General features: G+C 40.0%; 1 protein-coding gene across 1 annotated transcript in view; it reads right to left on the bottom strand.

Moving 5' to 3' along the window:
* The window catches only part of LOC126418816 (uncharacterized), a 202,241-nt gene that overhangs the window by 17,053 nt on the left and 159,402 nt on the right, over positions 1-25,786 (bottom strand). Inside the window, exon 6 of the mRNA XM_050085759.1 lies at positions 23,569-23,626. The gene's annotated coding sequence lies outside the window, so the exon portion shown is untranslated. The remainder of the gene's footprint in view (positions 1-23,568; positions 23,627-25,786) is intronic.

Below are 25,786 nucleotides of genomic sequence, written 5' to 3'. Positions count from 1 at the left end.
AAGCTTCAACACCGACATTCAGGGCAAACAGTCAACACAACACAGTATACAAGTGGGAGTACCCCAAGGCAGCATCCAAGGGCCCCTCTAGTTTAATCTCTACGTCACTGACTTTCCAACTGAACAAAACACAATGGCAACCATCTACGCAGATGACACTACCATCCTAGTGCAAGACTGAAAACCATCAGGCATAATTCGCAACTGCAAACAAAACTGCAAAGCTGGAATGACAGTGTCTTAAAGCAAATGCGACAAGTATGAAGCAGTTCTGTTCACTGACAAACCATAACAACTGCACAAACATTAAGTGTTCTGGCATACCCACAAGCTCTGGAATGAAAATTAAGATCGCAAGAGCTAAGAAGGCAGTGAACACACCGTCAGCCAATAGCCCACTGGCCAGGACCACACCACGACGGGAGCAGGCCCCTAGACAAAGAGAATATAAGTGCCACTCCTGCCAGCCTCGGCCACTCAGTATTTGGACAGGATTAGGACAGTATACGAACAGGCCTAGCGCTGAATGCTACAATAACAGTTATTAGTGATCCACAAACTGTGTGTCAAACTTGCACGAACATTGTATATAGCAAAGGACTCGCATTTATACTGCATGTCGCCTATTGCTTGCGACACCATTGTAAATTCCAGGTTAAGCATTGTCTAGCTTCTTATTTGTAATAAAAACTATTAATGTTGTTTGCTTGAATTGTTGTATAGCATTTTGAGAATGCAGCATCCTTTAGGCACCCTATACAAGATGAGTGGGCAGGACCCCACATTAAGACTGCAGACAAATAACACTACACACACGCCCAATACGTTTCAGTGTTAAAGTCATATACTTCAGTGACAGGCCAACTGAGCAAATGCAAGGCTCAAACAGTGTTACTCTAAGCTCAACAGGTAAAGCACACTGAATAGGAGGGTATCGAGGTCCGTGTACATGATACTGATTAGACCCATGATGATACATGCAGCTGCAGTCTGGGGTTACGTGGCTCTGACCGCCTGTGCTGCCTACCGGTGATACAGAATGAAGTGCACCACAGTCCACACACACTGTCGACCTTCACAGAGAATACTGCCTTGAAACTCACACACAGATATTCAAAAAACTCACCACACGACTGTACAGGAACTTGAGACACTCTGACAATCACTTCATTCTTAACCTGGGAAACTACGACCACAACCACAGGTGAAAACACAAATGCTGAAAAACACTTCTATCTAGGGACAATTAATCACCTGTTGACAGCACAAGCTCACAGACAAAATAAACACTGGTGAATCCCTGCATTACAGCAAAACTAAATGGCATTGCCAGCTGCAAATATCTAGCTGACCAACTGGCAATACGGGAAAGCAGTATTGCACACTAAACATAAACATATCCAGCCAAACCTCTTTATGGCCAATTGACCACTCATATAACGACCTTGGCATGTTACAAGTACAGATGCTGCAGGTGGCCCAGGAGACACTCAGGTGCATAGCCCAGGAGTACCCCTCCTCAATAGGACTGACACTTGTAAAGAGTGTTTTAAGCTGCGACAATGGTATCGAGCATCGCACAATACCCAAAACTAACAACAACCTCACCCTTGAAGACAGAAAGAAACTGCTACTGCTCTTACTATCTGTCCAGACTATTGCAGAAGTTCTTTTCCTTTGGTGCTTGCCTCGGCACTTTTCTCCCTCTGCCCTTAAAACTGCTACCTTCTGCTCACTTCTCGACCACTTCTATCACCTCAAAGTGACTGTATAAGTGGGTAATCCTACGGACAACATCATGACCTCACATCCTGTGCACTTCTCAATTGTAACGAAGCTAACGGAGGTGATGATAGAACTTTGGTGATGGTCACCATGTCAGTGTGGGTGTGGAGTAGCTTCGCCCTTTAAAGAAAAAGGCATTACCACGAATTGGACCTGGGTCCTCCACATAGCAGCAAGATATGCTGACCTCTGAGCTGCTCAAATGGACAAGAGAGAATTTAGCATTAATTGCAAAGTTTGCAACCATAACAATCACAATATAAATAATTTCCATAGAGAATATGCATTGAAGCTTAGGGTTAAGAAAACTGTTTTATATTCAGGTGCAACACCCTTTTAACATCTGCCAGCCAACATTAGGAGCAATCTGGAAATCCCCAAATATTCAAAATTAAAGTAAAAAATGTTTTATTAGCCAGTCCACCAATAATTAACCTGGATATGTGAATTTACCTACCTGTCCCACCTCAGATACACAACACACAAACACTTTCTAACAGAAAACCATATTTAGCAATGCAACATATTCTCTAGGAGCAGAGAGGAATGGTAGATGGTTTACTCCACAGAGGGAAGCTGGCAGCAGCTTTGGAAAACCTTTTGAAGTGGTGATTCCATCATAATAATAGCCTATGTGCAGGTACGGTTGGTTCTCCATGGAACAGAAACTACTGTACCGGTCCCAACGTGGCATTGACAGCATAAAGGGCATTGCACAGGAAGGAAGTATATGAATTTATCAGAATAAGTTTAGATGACAGTGTCCTGTGTAAAATTAAATGCCCATTTAGCATGAAGTATTAAATCAAAATAGTGGCAGAGCAGTTTAAGTAGCAGAGCATTGGCTTTTTTCAAGTAGTTGTTTCTCTGTATATTTATAAAAATAAAATGATGTAGAACTAATCCCCTTGAATAATGATTAATGTGAGCAGATTAGTAGTAGATGAAAATGGTTGTTAGTAGTTCAGTGGCACTTCTCACTTACTCGTTTTACACCCCTGAAGGCTCTCATCGGTGATGGAGCTGTTGGAATATTACATGTGAATGAATGGCTGAACTCGATAATTTTCAAGGTATTCAATATTCTTGTACAGTGCATTCAAAACAAAGTTATATAGAAATGAAGGGGGATGTGTACTTCATAAACTGGTTTGACAACAAGCACACAACGAAGCAGTGTGATGTAGCTTACTCAAGCACCTCAGTTTTGCAGGAGACCCTGAGGCAACAAGTACACACATCATGTTTGCTCACAGTTTTTTATTGCCTGTGCTCGAGCACAGTATGAAATGTATTAATTTTTATGGAGTCAGCTATCCGTCCAATTTCCTTTCTAGAAGTGGAACAAAATGAATAATATTTTTCAAATACAGTGCTTAAAAAAGTTTCACACTGCCCCCACAGCTTGCATACTTTGTTTTTAACCCATTTGTGGGCACATTTTTTGTAGCAGCCCTGTAAAGTTAATTGTTTTGGTATCATTTTTGAAGTGTCAACTACATTTAATTTTTGATTATTTTATTTTTGTGATTTAGGAGCAAAAAACTATAGTGGTAAGTATACTTCCCACTGTCTTTAGTAAGCTGTTAAGAGTTACTACTACATGTGAAAAAAAGGAATTTTCTGTTTTTATTTGACTATCTATTTTACAATCCTAGAAACTTCATTTAACACTACTTAAAGAAACGAGCTGAGACAAGTCACAACAGCATATATTGCAGAATGAAACAATGTGTTCTGTTGTAACAAGTGACAACAGCACTGATATCATGACAAACAGACACCAGTTGTTTAGCATATTATCACAAAAGGTCAACCACATCCAGAGGAGGTACAACATTTTCCCAAGAGCAGAGTAAAACAACTAAATTAGTGGTAAGTATGGTCAGTTGGTGGTAAGTATCTTTTCTGCAGTCCAAAAAAAAAATTAATTTTGTGGTAAGTATATTCCCCTTGTATCATGGAAAAATTACTTTGGTAGCAAGCATACTTCCCAGTGGCCTTCAAAACAACATTATTTGGTGGCACATATATTTGCAACTGCTTCTGAAAGGAACTACCACTTCTGCATGCTCCTGGCATCCAGTGATAGTCCGCTGCACCAGTTTACTTTCTTTTTGTTATGAAATATAGCTTTTAGTGCTGTGAGAAATATACAGCCCACCAAATAACAGTGTTTTAATGGCTCTAGGAAAATATGCTTTCCATCAAAATAGTTTCTCAAAATGGTTTGGGAAGTACACTTACTGTATTTACCCGAATCTAAGCCGCACTCGAATCTAAGCCGCACCTGAAAAATGAGACTCGAAATCAAGGAAAAAAAATTTTCCCGAATCTAAGCAGCACTTGAAATTTGTGACTCGAAATTTAAGGAGGAGAAACATCTTAGACCACATCTCCAAACCGAAACAAAGTTGGTCCATTGTAATATGAGACAATTTAGGTCGAATGAATGATGATACAGCTACAGTAGTTTGGTGCGTGTGGTAAACTTAGCAGTTAAGCTTTACCATGTAGTCATTGCTATGCGTCAGGCTCTCCGTCCATATTTATACTAGAGAGCCTTTTTCACGTGCTTCGTCTGGTTTGAATTGATTGCTTATTTTTCTTTGATCTGATAAGTGCCGTTCTCTTTGTTATAGGTGTTTCCATCACTCTAAGCTCAAAATGCATTATAGTACTGTGCCATGCATTGTTTGTCGCATTCTGATTATGCGTGTTTACGGCCTGTCGCCGCTCGCGGGATGGCTTGCTTTTGCGCACGCTACCGCCGCTTACAATTAAAAAAAAAAGAGAGAGAGGAATCGTCTCATCAGCGAAACAATGGCAAGAGACTGCTATTTGTTGTTAGTTACACTGCCGCTTTCTTTGATAATGATCAACAAGAACCATATAATAGACTGCATATTATAGATGTTCCAAACGAAAGTTTAACGAAAAAGTTTCTCCATTTGAAAATTTTTGCAGACGCCTCTTGCACAGAAATTAGAGCCATCTTAGGGTTAAAAATCTAGTCAGTTGCCATGCTTCATTTCTGACTGTATCACTATTCAGCATAGGAATAATACAAATATAAACATGACATGATATATATATTCTTCCGCGTTTGCTGTTGTCTCACTCTAGTTTCGTAGTTTATTAGGAAGACAGGATTTAAATGAGATAGCAGGAAACACGTAGGAATACATGGCAAAATGTTTACATTCGTATTATTCTTATGGTGAAGAGAATACTGCAAGTGATTCACAATTCATAAAAGTTGCTATTAACAACCATCTCTTGTCACAGGTAGGACAAAAATTCAGAACGTAGACTTGGCCATATTGACAAACATCCCAAACAGTCTTCCAGTCGGATTTTCAAAGTACATTGAAAGGCTGCAACATTCAGAGATGAAGAATACGGGATTTGTATTTACTTCATTGGATAAAGTATGAAAATGCAGTGGTCGAAACTCGGGGCAGAGAAAAAAGCTCTGTTTTTTTTTTAGTTTGTTTACTGACGCATAGGTTTTGGCACCAGTATTTATCTTTGTGCCTGAAAAGCATGCCTGTGTAGTGCTACATATATTCGACAGCAGAAGTTAGTTGTGGCGGCACCTACCAACATTTTTCAGAACTTCCGCTTACTTTGCACTTGATTCTAAGCCGCAGGTGGTGTTTTGGATTACAAAAACCGGAAAAAAGTGCAGCTTAGATTCGACTTAGTGGTTTTACAAAGCTTTTGGGAATATATATTACCATCTGTAGATGTACCTGCTATCTTGTGATAGTACACTGTACCAGATGCATAAAAATTGCTGCAACAAACAGTTTTTGTTTATTGTCAGATCACTACTATCATCACTTGTGTAGTTGGAAAAAAAAATTGCCTCATTTTCACAGAGGAAATATAGCAGCTCACAAAAGGGCTCTAGGAGAAATACACTACCACTACAGTTTTTGTCCTAAACCACAAAAATAAAATTACAAAAATAAATAAATAAACAAACTGATCACATGTCCAATATAACATTAAAAAATTTGACTTTGCAAAGGGATTAAAGCGTTGATGCTTAAAGACTGCCCAAGCACTGTTACTTTACAGTAAGAATGTTTGTCAGCATGGAAAGTTACCACACAATTGGCAAACGCTACAGCGGCGTCATATGAACATTCCACAGCCTTTGCAGTAACAAAATGTTAAAAATCAGCACTACAGAGATTGCTCAGAGCCAACAACAACTGACGACTGCTAACTTCAAATTATAGCTGACAGGTAGTACCTCGGGAACTTACTGTAACTGCACTGTGACTTTTTTTGCAGATAATGGGGAGAGCTGTGTTGACTCACACGGTACACAACCATCTCGACACATTCAGTGGGGTCTCTAGGTGTCCATTATGTACTACAGTACAAACCCCCGCGGAATGTAGTGCACAAAGAATTGTGGTGTACTTGGAAACCGGTGGATGGAAAGCGACATTCTTTTTGAGGAGCACTAGTGAGAAAATTTAGAGAAATGGCTGTTGACGCTGACTGCAGAACAATCTACTGCGACTAATGTACATTCCATGTAAGGGCCATGAAGACAAGTTTAGAGAGATTAGGGCTCATTCAGAGGCATATAGACAAGTCATTTTGCCCTCACTCTGTTTGTGGTGCAACAGGAAAGGAAATTACTAGTGGTGATACAGAGTGTCCTCCAGCGGAACTTGGATCAGTGGTATTGTATTCCTTTCACAATATGTGAAGCATTTCTTTGATACCTGATGATCCTTGTAGAAGGGTGCGGAAATGGCCAGGTACCAATGAATGTCTCAAGTGTGAAGACCCACAGATTCAGCACATAGTTGAGTCAGTCTGGTTTTGGTCTGGTGTCACCTATGGATATCAAATGCCTCTAATAACTAGTAAGTATAATTTGAGAGCTGTGCAGTATCAGAACTGAATCCTCCAACCTACTGTCTAGTCAACATAATGTCAAAATTTCAGCAATGGGTCTCTCGACAAATAGTGCACTATGGTATAGGTCCTGTTCTTAGCATGCATTTATTGTAATTTCCTGCTTAATGCAAAGTCCTAAGCAATTGGAAAAAAGCACGGTAATTCCTGTATATAAGAAGAGTAAAACAACAGACCCACATCATTACAAACCAATATCCTTCTGCTTCTGTTCACAAATCAGCACAGATTTAGAAATCATCATTCGTGTGAAACTCGACTTGCCCCTTTCTCACAAGATATCCTGCAAATCACGGATGAAGGGAATAGGCAGATACCACATTGTTATTTCCAGAACGTGTTTGCCACAGTGTGCCACTGCAGACTGTTGATGAAGGTCTGAAATTACAGATTAGGTTTCAAGATATGTGAATGGCTCGAGATGACTTCTCGTGTAGTAGAAGCCAGAATGTCGTCCTTGATGGTGAGTGTTCATCAGAGGCAGGGGTATTGGGGTTATTCTCAGGAGTGCCCCGGGGAAGTATGATAGGATCACTCTCATTCTCTATACAGGGTGTTACAAAAAGGTACAGCCAAACTTTCAGGAAACATTCCTCACACACAAATAAAGAAAATACGTTATGTGGACATGTGTCCGGAAATGCTTAATTTCCATGTTAGAGCTCATATTAGTTTCGTCAGTATGTACTGTACTTCCTCGATTCACTGCCAGTTGGCCCAATTGAAGGAAGGTAATGTTGACTTCGGTGCTAGTGCTGACATGCGACTCATTGCTCTACAGTAATAGCATCAAGCACATCAATACGTAGCATCAACAGGTTAGTGTTCGTCAGGAACGTGGTTTTGCAGTCAGTGCAATGTTTACAAATGCAGAGTTGGCAGATGCCCATTTGATGTATGGATTAGCACTGGGCAATAGCCATGGTGCGGTACGTTTGTATCGAGACAAATTTCCAGAACGAAGGTGTCCCGACAGGAAGACGTTCGAAGAAATTGATTGGCGTCTTAGGGAGCACGGAACATTCCAACCTATGACTAAGCGACTGGGGAAGACCTAGAACGACAAGGACACCTGCAATGGATGAGGCAATTCTTCATGCAGTTGACGATAACCCTAATGTCAGTGTCAGAGAAGTTACTGCTGTACAAGGTAACGTTGACCACGTCACTGTATGGAGAGTGCTACAGGAGAACCAGTTGTTTCCGTGCCATGTACAGCGTGTGCAGGCACTATCAGCAGCTGATTGGCCTCCACGGGTACACTTGTGCGAATGGTTCTCCAACATTGTGTCAATCCTCATTTCAGTGCAAATGTTCTCTTTACGGATAAGGTTTCATTCCAACATGATCAAATTGTAAATTCTCACAGTCAACTTGAGTGGGCTGATGAGAATCTGCACGCAATTGTGCAATCACGTCATCGACACATATTTTCTGTGAACGTTTGGGCAGGCATTGTTGGTGATGTCTTGATTGGGCCCCATGTTCTTCCACCTACGCTCTATGGAGCATGTTATCATGATTTCATACCTGTGCTGCTAGAACATGTGCCTTTACAAGTACAACACAACATGTGGTTCATGCACGATGGAGCTCCTGCACATTTCAGTCAAAGTGTTCGTATGCTTCTCAACAACAGATTCGGTGACCAATGTATTGGTAGAGGCAGACCAATACCATGGCCTCCACACACCCCCAACCTCAACCCTCCTGACTTTCATTTATGGGGGCATTTGAATACTCTTGTCTATGCAACCCCAGTACCAAATGTAGAGACTCTTCATGCTCATATTGTGGACGGCTGTGATACAATACGCCATTCTCCAGGGCTGCATCAGCGCATCAGGGATTCCATGCGACGGAGGGTGGATGCATGTATCCTCACTAACGGAGGACATTTTGAACATTTCCTGTAACAAAGTGTTTGAAGTCATGCTGGTACATTCTGTTGCTGTGTGTTTCCATTCCATGATTAATGTGATTTGAGGAAAAGTAATAAAATAAGCTCTAACATGGAAAGTAAGCATTTTCGGACACATGTCCACATAACATATTTTCTTTCTTTGTGTGTGAGGAATGTTTCCTGAAAGTTTGGCCATACCTTTTTGTAACATCCTGTTTAGACTGGTGGTCCAAAACATTATGACCTGCTTAATAGCTTGTTTGTCCATCGTTGGGACAAAATACATCACTGATTCTGCATATCAGGGATCAGACAGCTTGTTGTTAGGTTTGAGGAGGTATGAAGCATTAGATGTCTACACACAGGTCTTGTAATTCACGTAAATAACATATCACTGATTTGCATACGTGGTAAAGATGCTCGATAGCGATCCAGATGGGTTCTTTTGGTTTACATCAGGCAAATTTGGCCACCAAGACATCAACATGACGTCACTATAATGCTTTTCAAACCTCTGTAGCATGATTCTGGCTCTGAGACACAGACATTTACACTGCTGAAAGATGACATTGCTGACAGGGAAGACATCAAGCATGAAGGGAAATAGGTGATTCACAGCTGTCAGCATGTCTTCGATTACTACAAGCAAGTGCAGGAGAATGTCTCCCAAGCATGATGCTGCTCCCACCAGCCGGCATCCATGGTGTGCTGCACATTTGGAGCTGCCATTCACCTCAATGATGGTTTTTGTGGAGACACCTAGCAACCTAGTGTAGCAAAAATGGGATTCACCCAAAAAGCCAACATTTCCATTGATTGATGGTTTAATCCGAATGGTCCTGTGCCCACTGCAATCACAACTGATGATGTTGTTGGGTAGACATGTGAACATGTAGGAGTGGTCTGCTGCGGAGCTCCGTGTTCCAGAATTTACAATGAACAGTGTGCTATGGAACACTTGTGCGTGCACCAGCATTGTGCTCTTTCAGCAGAGTTGCTACAAATCACCATCTATCCACATTGCAGCCAGACATGCCTCCAAACCCCAAGTACTGTGAAGAGTCATGGATGTCTAACCATTTAGCACCTAATGATAGATAGCTCATGAACATTTGACCAGCACTGCCGCTTTTGAGATGTGTGTCACAGGCTCAGCATAATAATAATCTGCCATTTATCAAAATCACTTATCTCAACTGATTTCCCCATTTGCAGCCCATATCTTCACTAAAGTGAGCCCCCATCTGTGTCTGCTCTATTTACATATTTTTGTTACTGCATCACATGCCCGCAATGCCACCAGGCAGCATCCAACTCGCAGTGGGCAGTGGTCATAATGTTTTGGCTAATAAGTGTACATTAAGGATCTGACAGCCAACGTGGCCAGCACTATGTGGCTGTTTGCTGATGACGCTATTGTGTATGAGCAAATGTCGCCATTGAGTGACTATAGGAGGATATAAGATGACTTAGACAAAATTTGTGATTGATGAGATGAATGGAAGCTTACTGTAAATATTAAAAAAATGTAGGTTAATGCAGATGAGAAGGAAAAAAAAAATCCCATGATGTTTGAATACAGCATCAGTAGTATGCTGCTTGACAGTCATGTCAATTAAATACCTAGGCATAATGTTCCAAAGCAGTAAGACATGAAACAAGCAAATTTGGTTGTAGGGAAGGCAAATGGCCAAATTGGTTTATTGCAAGAATTTTAGGAAAGTGTAGCTTATCTGTAAAGGACGCAACACAAGTGTGACCCATTCTTTAGCATTGCTTGAGTGTTTGGGATCTGCATGACATTGGATTAAAGGAAGACATTGAACCAATTCAGAGATTTGTCACCAGTAAGTTTGACTAGCACATAAGTATTATAGAGATGCTTCAGGAACTCAAATAGGAACCCCTGGAGGGAAGATGATATTCCTTTCACAAAACACCATTAAACTATTTAGGTACCTCGTACTTGAAGCTGACTTTAGGTCGATCCTACAGCGACCAATTTACAATTCACGTAAAGGCCACAAAGACAAGAGAAATTAGGGCTTGTAGAGAGGCATATAGACTATAATTTTTCCTAGCACTATTTGTCAGTGGAACAGGGCAAGAAATTACTAAGGTGGCTTGTGGGGTATGTACGTGATTTTAATCGGCATGATAGATACATTTTTGTACATGTTTACTTTCAAGGAACTTTGTTGTGCTGTTCTTTTTTAATTAAAACAAATACGAAGCTCGTGCTTATTCACTCCATTTCTGGCTGATGAAAGTATCTATTGTAATTATCATCTTTCTCATGTTCCCAGTACCTCGGAAACACTCTGTCAATTGTATTTCTTTTTATTTGGCATTTATGGCGTGGACATCTTGGAATTCACGAGCATCTATTCTGTTATCAGAAACATTACATTCTCTTCAGACCATTCTGCTGCTCAAAGATCTTGAGTTGAAGACAAAAGTTCACTGATGAAACACCAGAATTTAGCTCTTTCTCTCCTGCTCTCACCAATGCAGAGATGATGGAGACTCCGTTTGACAGTTCATCGAAAGACTGATAATGGGCAGAACATGAGTGAACACCTGTCAATGCTAACCATATGCAACATAATGGTGTCTGCTTGTGCTCAGCTACTGTTCAGAGCCACAGAGAATTCTTGTTCATTTGTGTCCGCTCCAGTGAAAAATGAGTTTCAGACCTGCAGTCCAGTCTTTTAAGTTTAGCAGGCAGATGGATCGGTCATGTTTTGGGCCAGTATGGTATACAGATGTCTGACAAATCTCATTTCTAGTGAGGCTATTTGAAGGCTGTGCAATTTGATGACAGGATCCTCGAACCTACTGTCCTGTCATATAGTCAACATTTGGATGATCATTGGTTGTGTTTCAAGATGACAATGCACAAGTACACCATGGGATACGAATGATGGAGGAAATCAAAGTCAAAATGAGGGCAGCTCAGTCTGTATTATTGTAATATATTAGGAGAGAGAGAGTCACGGAGATGATATGCGAGTTGAGATGGTAATCACAAAAAGAAATACTTTTTTGCTGTGGCAAGATCTTTTCACAAAATTCCAGTCTCCAACTTCATCCTCCAAATACAAAAACATTTTCATTTTCATAGCACTCACCTTCATAGGGAAAAATGATCGTTATAATAAAACACAACAAATCAGAGATCACACAGAGCAATTTAAGTGTTCCTTTTCCCCACACATTGTTCAAGAGTGGAACAGTAGAGAAACAGTATGAAAGTGGTTTGATAAATCCTCTGTCAGGCACTGAGTTGTGAAATGCAGAGTAGTCATATAGATGCAGACATTTCATATCCCATAAGCACGGTGTTTGTGGTGGTCTAGTGCGTAGCGCACTAGACTCCAATCAGGTGGTCCTGGGCTCGATTACCCATAAAACATAAAAGGTGGGGATTTTTCCTTGTTCCAGTGACTGCAGGATGGCCCCAGGTGACACCAACCTGCTACCAGATGACTCCTGGGGATGTTTCCCAGGGGTAAAACGAAGCTGGGGCGATAGGCCATAACCCTCTCCCTCCTAGTGCCACGGTGAACAAAGGCTGCACCCTACCTGCTGTCAGGACAACATCCCAGTCACTGCCTGCCATCATAGACCTTACTTTAACATTTATGTTGTATGTGTCTGAAAAATTACTTTAACACAGAACAAATACGGAAATGAACAAGACCAGAATAATTAACATATTCTGTTGGATTTTCTGTTGCGGCTATATCATAAATTAAACAACAACAGAAAGACATCTTCAATCAATTTTCTAAAATTTATGACATAAAAATATTGTATAAATCATTAAAACTCTACTGTACTCTATCGAAATTGTAATACCCCTGGGTAGATGCCAACGTTAGCATGCAGCTAGAGCCAGTGTTGACATGGTTTTTAGGCTATTGTCCACATCCGACTAGATGAATAGCAGACTGGTATGCACACCCCACATCAGTTACATGATCCTCAAACATTTTGAAAACATTCTCACACTTTCACACACGATAATATTAGATACATACAGATACAGGGTACATAACTTTCATCCTGGTGTGGGTTGGAAGGGGGGAGGGGAGGGGGGGAGGTGGCATGGAAAGGGCATCTGGCCACAATTTACCACTAATACTGCCAAATCCACATTAACATGCTGAGACTGTGATAGCAGGGGATAAAGTCTAAGAAAAAGAAAAAGTAAAATGTATCAAAGTTGTGAGGTAAAAGTCTGTGCCCACTGCCAGAAGAAAATTCACTCCAGATTTAATGTTGCAACAGTGCATATGGAGTACATGAAATGATCACATTTACAGATCAATACTGCAAATGCTTCTCAGCTAGCATGTATCGACCCGTGCCAAAACACACACATTAGTATGTCGTGTAGCCCTCACTGGTGACAATGCAGGCACTGACTATGGCATTCAGTCGATAGTACAGATGGCAAAAACTGTCCTGAGATAAATTATGTCACACATGCTCAATCTGTTCACATAGTTATGTAAGAGTTGTTGGTTGACAAGTTGCACGAGTCACTTCTCATCCCATGTTCCCACATGTGCTCGGTTGGAGACAAACTCATAGAACATGCTGGCCCGGGAAGTCACTGCTCATCTTTCGGAGAACACTGAGATTCGTGGGCAGCGTGTGGGTCAGCACCATACTGTTGGAACAGTACATTACCTTCCAGTTGCAAGAATGCAAAAATAACAGGTGTAACATCATTCTGCATGTACCAAGTGCAGAAACACCACAGACGAATGAGAGTTGTAGTTTATCGCACCCCAGACCATAAGGCGTGGGGTGGGGCCACTGTATCTTGGACGAATGCACTCTACAAGAGAGTGCTCACCAGATTTATGTCATTTGCTGATATGACCATCACTTGTGTGCGAGCAGAATCTGCTTTCATCACTCACGACCATGGCGTGCCATGCCATCCTCAAAGAGATCCTCTGATGGCACCACTCGAGCCATGCATGTCAGTGCTGAGGCACGATTGGAAGACGGGATAGATGTGTGCACGTCCGTAACGCAACTGGCAATAACTGCTTTGCAACAGTTTGTGTTGACACATCTGGGGCTCACAAGACCTTTTATCTGTGCTGTGGTAGCCGTACGATCTCCAACTGCTGCCCTTTCAGTACAACAATCCTAGTGAGCATCTGTGCTGTGTGGATGTCCAGAACCTCGACTACGTGTGTGAGAATGTTCACGTGACTACTGATACTAGCAACGTTGCATAACTGACGCAGCATGTCCAACTTGTTTGGCAATTCCCCCGAAAGGACCATCCTGCCACTCGGAAGCCCACAATTTGACCCCTTTTTAAACTCACTCGTTGGCTATAAGAATCACGAGTGTGCCTTCCTGGCATGGTTGCCTGCTTGCTTCACATGTCTGCATCACACTGGCTGTGAGCATTTCCTATTAAAGGGTAGACACATATAGCACTCTGATAGCTATGCCATTACACTATCTGTTGGCGGATGACACTGAAACCATTGCCAGTACATCTACTATTCCCAGGTGACATGTGTTGTCATCAGAACAAAATTGACATTGTATTTCCAGTTGTACAATATAAGCTGTATAAGCAGAAACATGTTACTAAAAAGATGCTAGCCTTACATTATTCTTGCACATTATCATTATCTTTGATGTTAATAGGACCAGAAACATGAAAAATGCAATATCGAAAGTGAAGTTCATGGGAGAGATCTATGAACCGTTCAAAGTAAAGACAGGAGTGAGGCATGAGGATGGCCATCACCTACTCTATTTAACTCAGTTTTGGAGAAAATAATCAGGACATGCGACAAAAGAGACAGATGGGTGAAGACTGAACCGTTGCCCTCCAAGTGCCGTGCCAAACAAAGACTGCACTCTACGTGTAGTCAGATCATGTCACACACCACACCATGGCTTGCGGAATATATATGCACATGTAGATAAAATGTCTGGCCTTTGCTGATAATATAGCCATAATAACAAATAACGGAAAAGAAGACAAAAAAGCTCTACAAACTCTTTATCAAATCTCAATCAATATGGGACTACAAATCTCACATGAAAAAAACTTGTACATTGACACAATGTAAAGAGACAGACACCCACTGGTAACAAAGTATGGAAAGATATCACATGAACAAAGTTTCCAGTGCCTGGAAGAGATTACACAGAAAATAAGACTGAACTCAACATCCAATGAAAAAAGAATCACAAAACTACATAAGGTATTCAGACTTATATGGAACAATTATAACAAAACAAGTTTTTCCATCAATGCCAAATTAAGACACTGTAGTACAGTAGTTAACACAGGCCTTGTACACCTCAGAACAACAGCAATGAAGGGAAGAACAAAAATCAAAGAGATGGAAAAACAGAAGGAAAGATCTACAGGCCAGTTCAGAGAGAAGGGATCTGGATAAACATATTGACAAAAGAACTGTATAAATACAAACAGAGGATTAAAAACAACACCAGGTAAAGAAGGACAAGGTTCTAGAGACACATACAAATTATGCACAAAAACAGACTTACCAAGAATATTTTTTATATAGTTATGGCCAATAAAGTGAAAACCAACTGGGTATAGGAAACCATGGAGGACCTCAAGAAACAAAACATCTCCACAGAAGACATCACAGACAGGAAAAAATACAGAGTAAAAAACTGGAAAACAGAAATTTCAGCAGATATTGAAAGAGAAGAAAACGGGGAACGACGGTACAGAAGAGAGGAAGAGGAATCACAATGAATATATGAGAAGTTTTTGAAAGCCAAATGAAAGAGACAGAAAAAAAGCCTTGAAAATTGATGGTGCTTTACTGCTCTCCTTAAGGGGGTATTAATTAACAATAATTCAATATAATAATAATAATAATAATAACAATAATAATAACAATAACAATAATAATAATGACACTGTCTCTGTCTCAAGAAACTGATCTTCGAAGATCAGCTGAAGTTATCTCCCATGTCTTACTCTGCCTCTGTCCATGTGAATAACAGTAAAATTTAGGCTTATTTGGGAAAACAGCACCAAAGAAATTGTTTATTACAAATGGAACAACAGTATTATAGATTGCACATGACAAAGATTTATTGTCACAAATTGATGTTATCACCACTCTTGATAAATCCTGTTAATACAGTACAATAAAAAATAACAACACCCGATAAATCTCTGTACACACGCCACATTACCATAAGTGAAAACTACATGGAGTGGAAAGAGGGAGATACTACGATGCAAAATTGTTTCCATCTTATGACCTTTTTGTTGTTGCTGTGGTAGTCTGAAGATTGGTTTGCTGCAGCTCTCAATACTAATCTATCCTGTGCAAGCCTCGTCACCTCCACCTCTACATATCTATTACAACACCCACCCGTTTAAACCTGCTAGTTGTCGTGAAGTCTTGATCTATTTCTACAGTAGCCACCAAGGAAGAGCCTACAGCTTTGATTCAACCCCCTCCCCCCCCCCCCCCCCCCAGTCATACCCTCATACCTCCCTAACTATGCTTTGTTCGATACTCCATCTTCCACAATCGCAACGAATTCCTCCATCCTCCATGAGATATATACATCCTAAACACCAATCCTGTAAAACTGTTGTCAACCTTTCTGCCACAACTCTTAGTCCTGCAGAAGTATTGGTACTTTCTAAAGGCCTCACCTTTAGCCCAAAACCTAAATTCAAGTGTGCTGGACTTGTAAAGGAACTTCTTTCCTTACCTAATCTCTGCAGCTGAAATTTCTTCAATGTGCATTAGGGAGGTATGAGGGTATGACTGGAAGAGGGGGGGGGGGGGGGTTGAATCAAAGCTGTAGGCTCTTCCTTGGTGGCTAGTGTGTGTGTGTTGGAAGGGAAGGGGTATAAAAACCGTTGAAATAGATCAAGACTATGCTACAGACTGAACGCTGAAAGGCATAATCAGTCTTAAATGATGATGATGATGATGCATCCCACTAATAACAGCCAACAAAAACCTCACATAGAACCTTGCTTAAAACAGTTCCAGCCTCCCTCCCACCCTGAACCTCCCATTCCAGCCAGTCATCTCTTGGTTATCTTTCAGGAATTCGTCACTTCTAACTCGGCCTTACTTTCCTTTCCTAAATCCTCCCTAATGAGAGCAACATCACTCCTATGTAACACACAGCTACCCATATCCTGAAAATCAATCTGTGCCTTATCATCTTTCCTACAGATAAAAGCTTCATCACAGTGTTCATGAATCATAGTGACTATGTGGCTGAGAGTCTTCACCAACTTTCTAACACCTCTGCATACAAACCTTACAACCATGATCACATCCTAGAATTCCAACAAGACTCCAGCAGCTCTCCAAGACCATAAGTCCATCCCATAACTTGACTCCTGGATCTATCTCCCTCCTCACACCACTCCTTCCTTTTTACCTATTCGCCAAACTACACAAACCCAACTACACAGGTCTCTCCACTTGTCCAACTGTGGCTGGGTACAATCCTCCCACTGAACATCACATGCAAACCATTGTCTGTAACCTCCCATCCTACAGTGAAGACAATGCTCACTTCCTTCACGGCCTTTCTGCATTTCCTGTTTTGCTACCACATGACTCCTTGCTGGTTACTATGGATGCAACATCATTTTACAACATCCCCCATGCCCATGGTCTCACTTTCCAAACATCCTCCTGATACCAAACCCACCACCTCTTTCCTAATCCCTTTACCCAATCACATCCTGACCTACAATTATTTCACTTTCGAAGACCAAGTCACAGGGTGAAATGCCTAAAGCTCTCACCACAAGTATGAAGTGCTATTGATTTGCGGCTTTGACAGAATGGATTGGTAGTCAGGGACTCATTATTGTTACCCAATCAACAGATTGTAAAAATCCTTTCTTGTGCAGATGTACACTTTTTAAATGAAACTGTGCTTACTGACATTAACAAACTAAAAATATGGTAAATCAGAATGTCAGTGGGGTTTGTTGCAGGATTCTAGCACAAGTTGTCAATGAGATACAGTATTTTTAAAAGTTTCCACACCAATACTAGTTTGTGCCACTCAATCTGGGTAGTTGCTAGGTATGATGTTGTTTGCTTACAGTGTGTTTGTGTGTGTGTGGGTAGTTGCTCGGTATGATGTTGTTTGCTTACAGTGTGTTTGTGTGTGTGGGTAGTTGCTAGGTATGATGTTGTTTGCTTACAGTGTGTTTGTGTGTGTGTTCCTCGAGTGCATTGTGACTTGCAAGTCAATAAGTGTGTGACAGTCCAATCAGTAGGTCGTGAGTGGACGATGGGATCTACCAACGCATAAAAAGGTGACATGCTCATGGTGTATGGAGAGTGTACGAAGAATGCAGTTCATTCTTGTACAGTATATGCGGCAATAAATCCCAATAAATGTCAAGCATCTCAGCAATCATTTATCAACCTCTTCAACCAGTTATGTGGAAGTCATAGCCTAACTCTTAGCAACATAACAGATGAAACAAGTAGTTGATCCACATGTTACCTCTTCCACAATCGCATGTGGAAATGGCATTAATCGGGCAAGTGTCCTATGCATTCTCCATTGATATAGGTTTATCCCTTTCTATAAAGAGCTGCATGGAATTGATCAAGAGAATTGTGTTAACTTCCATACATGGGCATTAAGACAGGATACTCCAGATGTATCATGTATCTTGTTTAGTGGTGAAGGAAATTTTAACAATCGTGGCCTGGTAAAGTGCTGAAATAAGCACAATTGGTCTGTTAACAATTCTCTTTGGCTGTGGCAGGTGGAATGTCAGCATCCTTGGAGTGTAAACGTGTGGTGTGGGGCAGTGAACCATCAGCTCATAGGCCCGTTTTTCTTAGAAAGAACACTGAATGCGCACAAGTATCACAGCCTCCTAACAAATCATCTTCCACGGATGCTAGAAGAGATTCCTCTGCAGACTAGGAGCAACTTGTGGTACCAATACGATGGCTGTACAACCCACAGTGCACGAAGTAAAACATGGCTTCACAAACTGTTTACAAATCATTAGATTGGATGCAGAGGACCTGTATCGCGGTTGACCCATTCGCCAAATTTCATGCCTGCAGACTTTTTTTCTATGGGGAAAGCTGAAAGACTGTCTACAAGGGCATACCAACTACATCTGATGATATGCAATGATGTATTACTGCAGCCTGTCAGATTGTCCCTGCTGAAATACTGGTATGTGTGCAGCAGTCTTTCCATACCAGAATGGGAGCATATACTGGTGCTGCCAGTGGTCATTTTGAACACAGCCTGTGATGGTCAATTGTCTCATTACTGGTCACAATCCACATAACTAGTGTATGGACTTGGACTGTTCTTTGGTGTGTGCTACCGCAGCTAATGTACAAGTGTTGGCGTGGGAACTTTACAGCTAATGTACAAGTGTTGGTGTGGGACCTTTTCAAAATATGATATCTCATGAATGGCTCACACTAGACTCCTGCAACAAACACCGCTGATAGACTAATTTACCCTACTTTTAGTTAATACTGATAGGCATAGTTTCATTTAAAAAAGTTTATGTTTGCACAAAAAATGCAATTTCTAATATCACTACAACCTGTTGGTTGGTTACTAGCATAAGCCCCCAACTCCCAATCCATCCTGTGAAAACCACACATCAATAGCACTTTCCATTTCTGCAATGTTTGTGGTGCAGGTTTTAAGTGATTATCCCTGTACAAGCAAATCTGTAGTACTGCCATGGGTACTCGCATGGTGCCATCCTATGCCAGCTTTTGTATCGGCCATCAGGAGAAGTCCTTCCTATCCAGTCAACACCTAAAACCCATTGTCTGATTCAGAGTAATTGAGACATTTTCATGATCTGGACTCATGGTATAGACTGCTTCTTCCATAACCTAAAAACCTACTCCCAAATCATCTTAACCTGATTATTCTCAACTCAATGCACCATATCACTAGACATCGATATCCATAAATACATGTCAAGTGGACCAACCATCAACAGTACCTCCCTCCACTTTGACAGCCGTCACCCATTCCATGTCAAAAAGTCTCTTCCATACAGCCTTGTCACACGTGGACTCGCTATCCCCAGTGGAAAGCAGGAGTTGTCTAAATATGGCAATAGCACTACCAGAGCCACAGTATCCTATCCGTCTCATTCATAAATAGATCTCCCGTGCCATCTCCTCATCTCACACCTGTAACCCTGCTAACCAGACGATGGTCAGCACTCATCTAATCACCCAGGCCTTGAAAAGCTCAACCACATCCTTCACTGGGGCTTTGACTATCTCAGATGGGGTATACTGTACTCAAGATACTACCCACTTCCTGCGAAGTAGTGTTCCATTGCCCGCACAATCTAGAGAACATCCTTGTCTGCCCCTAATCCTGTGAGTGACCCAGGTGCAAGACCTGTCCCACAAATCCACCCACCACCTCCTACAGCAGTCCAGTCGCAGGCATCTCCCACCATATAAAAGGCACGATCATGTGCAAAAGCAACCTGTTAAAAATCAGCTATGCTGCAATTACCATACAATTTTCCATGTAGGGATGACAAGTAACCAACTGTTCACTCGCAGTAATGTCTAGCACCAAACTGTGGCAAACCACAGACTTGACATTGCAGTTGCCAAGAGGCTGTACACCACTTCAACAACTGCTTCACTAGACATACCATTTGGATATTCCCTTCCAGTGCAAGTTTCTCTGAACTACGCAGGTGGATATTGTCTCTCCAGCACATCTAGTGCCATCCACCTGACCTAAACCTCTGCTAATTTGTTTCCCACTGTAACACTTTACCTTTTCCCTTCTCTCTTCTGTACCCACCAATCTTTTCCCATTCAGACCATGTACTGTCTTCTCCAATCACTCTGCCCCCCCCCCCCTCCCCCACCCCCTGCAGCTACTGCGGGTGTGTACATTTGGGTGTTTGTGTGGTTTCCAAACTAAACCATGTGCATTTTAGATATGTTAGATCCATATACTTTACCTGAAACTAATTCTCTGAGGTACTGAGACTACTGCTTCCTGGCTCTATTTTCAGCTAACACAGAAGTATTGTCTACAAACAAAAGTGTATGGGACAGGATATTTACCAGTGAATCATTCACACGGGACACCAAAAAGACTGTTGTGTGGCATGTAGACAACCCCCGAGATGGTGCACCAAGGCAGTGTGACTGCAGGAGCATACAGCAAAAACTCTACACAAAAGATGGTCCAGCACTTCTCAGAGCTTACAGTCAAAAATTATCAGGCAAGGTGTCCATATTATGCAAATTAACGTAGGATTAACAAGTGACAAATGCAGTTACCAAAGCAAATTAGATGATGAGCATGCCATCAGTATTATAGCTCTATAGGAAATGCATTTAGGTGATAATTCAGCAGCTACATGCAAGATTACGCAATATAAAGCAATATCAATACTCCTCTCAATTGTTAGGTGCTACCACAATAAATGAAAAAAGAAACAGCTCTTGGATTATGCTGGCTTAAGCTGTCAGAAAATTAGTGATGTAGAAGTAATTAGGATAAAACTCAAAGGCCTGGTTATTACATCAGTCCACAAATCACCTAACGGAAAGTGTCTGACACTAGTCTTACACACAGCAACTAGACAGCACGTATATGTTTAAGATTTTAATTCCAAAACACAACCCGGAGATACATAAATAGAGACCAAAGTAGAGAACCATTGTTCAAATGGATCAATACACAAGAAATTATCTAAGTTTGATGCCAAGGAATTTAAAACGTTTTGGGCAGGCAAATGGAAACTGATACAAAACCTGACCCATCCATCTTTTCCACTGATGAGAACAAATTACCACTGAATCACTCAATAGTAGTACTGAAACATTTTTCAAGGAGTGTACATTGGCTCACAAAAGTTATCATTGGTGCTGAAATATCAGTTACAAAATACATTGATAAACCCTCATGGAAATTTGAAAAAGGTAACTCGGTACAATACACCCAGGAAGTGGAGAGCAACCCACACTGGACACCTCAAAAGGCAGAACATTGGGAATTATTGTAGATGTAGCTAAATGGAATATCTGAAGGGTAGTAACAAAATAATGTGTACTAGGATGGGACAAACCTGCCCAAGTCCTCTACAAAGGATACCAAGTGTCTAAATAATGTTTTGATAACATTTTGTATTTAAAAATATGTGTGTGTATAAATTGTTCATGTTGATGTAAATTTGACAATTTAAGAAATGGTCATGCTTAGGAACAATGTAAGAAATAGGTGTTATGTAAAAGCCAGTGTGCTTTTGTTTGAAACGAAAATAGCTGTGGGGAGTGGAAAAGGTGCGAAAGGCGAATTGGCGTGCTACCTTGAGCAAGTGTGGGAAGTAAGTCACACAGTCTGTAGGCAGCAGTGATTGAGGTAACTCCTTTGTGGAGCAGAAGCTTTGCCTGCAAATTTTCATAAAAATGCCTTGATTGAAGACTGCAAACAGCTTACAGCATAGCTGCGAGTTGTTGAGCTACTGTATGTAAAACTGAATGAAGCCAAGAAGAGAAATTGAGCCCATACAGCAAGAAACTTGCAGGCCATAGTGTGGGTAGTGTAGCCGTCATAACTGTTTGCCACACCCAAGCCTACAGCCACCAGATAAGATTTTTTTCTATTTTTACCTTTGTACAGCATGAACCATTAATTTAAACTGTGATTTAATAATCATTCTTGAACTTTACGGAAACTGGCTCACCCTGTCATCTCATCCTAATCATACATCTGTATAGGGTTCCTTCCTGGTGTTTGATTGATCTGAGTGTCCTGTTTTACAGACTTATGAAGTGCCAAGTTAATATAAAGAGGAACCATTTAAATTGCTTTAGTGTAAATAATAAAAATGTTTTCTTAACTATTGCAAAGTGTTATAGTTTGCTTACATAAAATTCAATCAGAGTGAAGCCAAGTTACTAGAACCTGTTAGATGGCTATACAGAATTAGTTCAAAGAATAATAGCTTTTGAAAGTAAATTCCACCAAGAAAGAGGTTTTCTTTAAGTGAAATGTTCAGTTAAAATGTGTGTGCTTTAGTGTCCAAGTTTTTAAGTTTCTTGATTATGGAAAGTGCTTTTCTAAAGGTTGTTCCCCCCATCCCCGGCTAATTTTTTTTACCTTCCTTGAAGTTATCTACTGGGCTTTTTCTTTTTTTAAAACATAATGTATAAAGATGTAGCCCAAAATTGTTTAAGTGGGGTAATTTATTTGAAGAGCCAAACTAAACAGTAGCAAGAAAGTAGGCAAAATTCACATTTCTGCTTCTCCAATACTTCACTATTTCATTGCCAGGATAGGTTGGTGACCATTAAGTACATGTTTTAAACCACTAAATGAACTTGGAAATGAGTTGTCCTAGCTTCAGTATATTATCATTCATACTGTGTTTCTATCTAGCCACTGGGTAAGATCTTTGGAAAAGAAGTGAATAGTCCAATTTACTTATCCATTAGACGCAACACACGGTAAATCCTGTAAGAAGGATAACTCTATTGATTATCTTTTCCTATAAACAGGACTATCCTTCCATAGTGTATTTTATTTGGAAACTAAACTATATTTTAGTAAGAGGGTTATACGTGGCAACATAGAGACAGGGTTTCTGTTATTTACATAAAAGCATACTAATATCATAATGGTAGTGTTATAAGGTCCTATTAATGTGTGGTCATGACATTTGTTAAATGTCTCACCACATTCCTATTGAAACTATTTACTCTTCTTGTAAATAATACCTATGACAATTTTATACAAATGTCCACTAAGACTTTGCTCGTCAACTTCCATTTAGGTAACAGCGATCTTTTAGATGTATTTAAATCAGTACTGTTAAGAAATACTGACTAGCTTTATTTTCAGGAATCTCAAGTTTAAGTTATACATACTGTTATCCTCCAATAAGAATCATTGGCCGATTCTTCGTCTTTGACAGGTTCAGCATGCCTGCAATGCAAAACATTATCTTTTGTATTAACAGATGAAATCCAATTTTTTAAATTTAATAAATGCTTATACAAACATAAAGTTTCTTCAAGAAATGTATTTCTGACAACTTCCTGTCACAGATAATTTTCACTGAATGTTGCAACCCAGTTATATTGCTGATGAGAAGCAAATGTTGATCTTTTCCCTCTCTTCCTTCACCATCTCCTGTTTTGTTCACCTTGACATATTTCTACCAAAAAGACTACCCCAATGGATCCACTGCTTATATTTAACACACAGCAAATATTTCCTTAACACAGGATGTGCATTGACAAGCTTGAATTAATCAGAAAAATATAAACAGATACTAACCATTCCACAGCTCTTACAAAATACTTGCATTAAGTAATCATCAAAGCTACTTTTTGTACAGCAAGAGGACTAACAGTCAAAATGGTGCTACATGCTACAGGCAGTGCAATACCATTTATTTTACTCATTGCTACAGCAATAAATGTACTTATAAAAATATTCAGACTTAGACTATAATCAAATACAAAGAGAGAAAATATTCTAACTAAAGAGATATAGCAGCCATAGGCAGAAACAAATAAAAAAACTGATACTAATCTTAGCTTTGAGGACCAAAAGTTTCTTCATCTGGAAAATGTAAAAAGAGAAATGAGACTGTTCAAGAAATAAGGATGAAAATTTAGGATCTTGAGTCAAGGAAGATGAATGGTTAAATGAATGAAAAAACTAGACTGGACATGATGAAATTCAGTTGCAAAAGAGCAGCAGATGATGTAATTTTAAATGCTGAGAAATAAGATCTCTTCAAGAGGAGCCACCAAAAGCTCAAACAAGTGAAGAACAAGCTGAAAATACCGGTAAATGGGCTAAAATGGCGGTAAATAGATAAACGAAACAGAAAGATAGTGCTGAAGAACAGGCAACCAAACAACAACAACAACAATAATAATAACAGCACATTGTAGCAATATATAATAGCAGTTCCACAACATCTGGAGGAAGATTTTCCACTAACAGAACAATAAATTCATGAAGTCATCAAATCATTCCAAAACTTCAAAGCAACAAATGAAGACTCCACTACAGCAAAATTATTGAAATAGTCAGAACACACAAATGATCTACAACTGCTGTTTGAGAACATTTGGAAAGCTGAAGAGATTATTGAAAGCATTAATCCACAGCTATGAAAAAAAGGGGACACACAAAATGTCAACAACTGCAGAGATGCCTGACTTCTGCCAGTGGTATACAAAATATTATCAAAAATTCTCTGGACAGAGTTGTAGAAACTTTAGACAAATAACTGGGAGAATCTCAAGGAGCTCTAGAAAGGGAAGACCCTGCACAGAACAGATGTTTATTAGAAAATTGATAATTCTCCACAGACTGTTAATCACCAAACCAATAATAGTATCATGTATTGGTTTCAAGAAAACATTTGATTTGGTAGGCAGAGAAATTATGGGTAAAATCATCAAAGAATTTTGTGTTAAAGCAAACATAATCCTCAAAACACTAGCAAATAGGAAGACTGAAGCTAAATTTATGGGAGAAGTATCTCAACCATTTGAAATAAAAACTGGTGTTAGACAAGGGGACAGTTTATCACCTTTACTGTAACACTACATTCTAAAAAAAATAGAAAGTTATTGGAATTTGGAGAAAAAAAATCACAAAATTGAACCAATAATTTTAGGACGAAAAACAAATGGAATTAAGGTAAACTACCTGGCTTCTACAGATGATTCTGATATACTTTCAAAAAATCTGACAGACAGTTATTAAAAGAAATCTTTTGGAAGAAATAGCAAAGAGAGCTGGTCCCAAAATTTCAGCCGAAAAAACAACATTGATGACAATTTCAAACAATGCATCAACATTCTTAGAAAAACAAAAATGTAAAATAGCATTAGTAAGTAAATTTAAATATATTGGACAAACTGTACAACAAAATGGACTAGAAGAATTAACAGTAGATGCAAGAGTCAGCAAACTGGAGAGAGAAAATCGTTTGACAAAGGATATTTACAACAAGAAATGTACAACTAAAAAAAACAAATTTAAACACTATCCCACAGTGGTATGACCAGGATGTTTACATGGATGAGGATGCCTAATGATGAACTATAAGCTGGACAGAAC

Source organism: Schistocerca serialis, chromosome 9 (genome assembly GCF_023864345.2).
Source record: "Schistocerca serialis cubense isolate TAMUIC-IGC-003099 chromosome 9, iqSchSeri2.2, whole genome shotgun sequence".
NCBI lineage: Eukaryota > Metazoa > Arthropoda > Insecta > Orthoptera > Acrididae > Schistocerca > Schistocerca serialis.
Note: the sequence above shows the minus strand (reverse complement) of the source record. Positions and strands in the feature narration are given on the sequence as shown.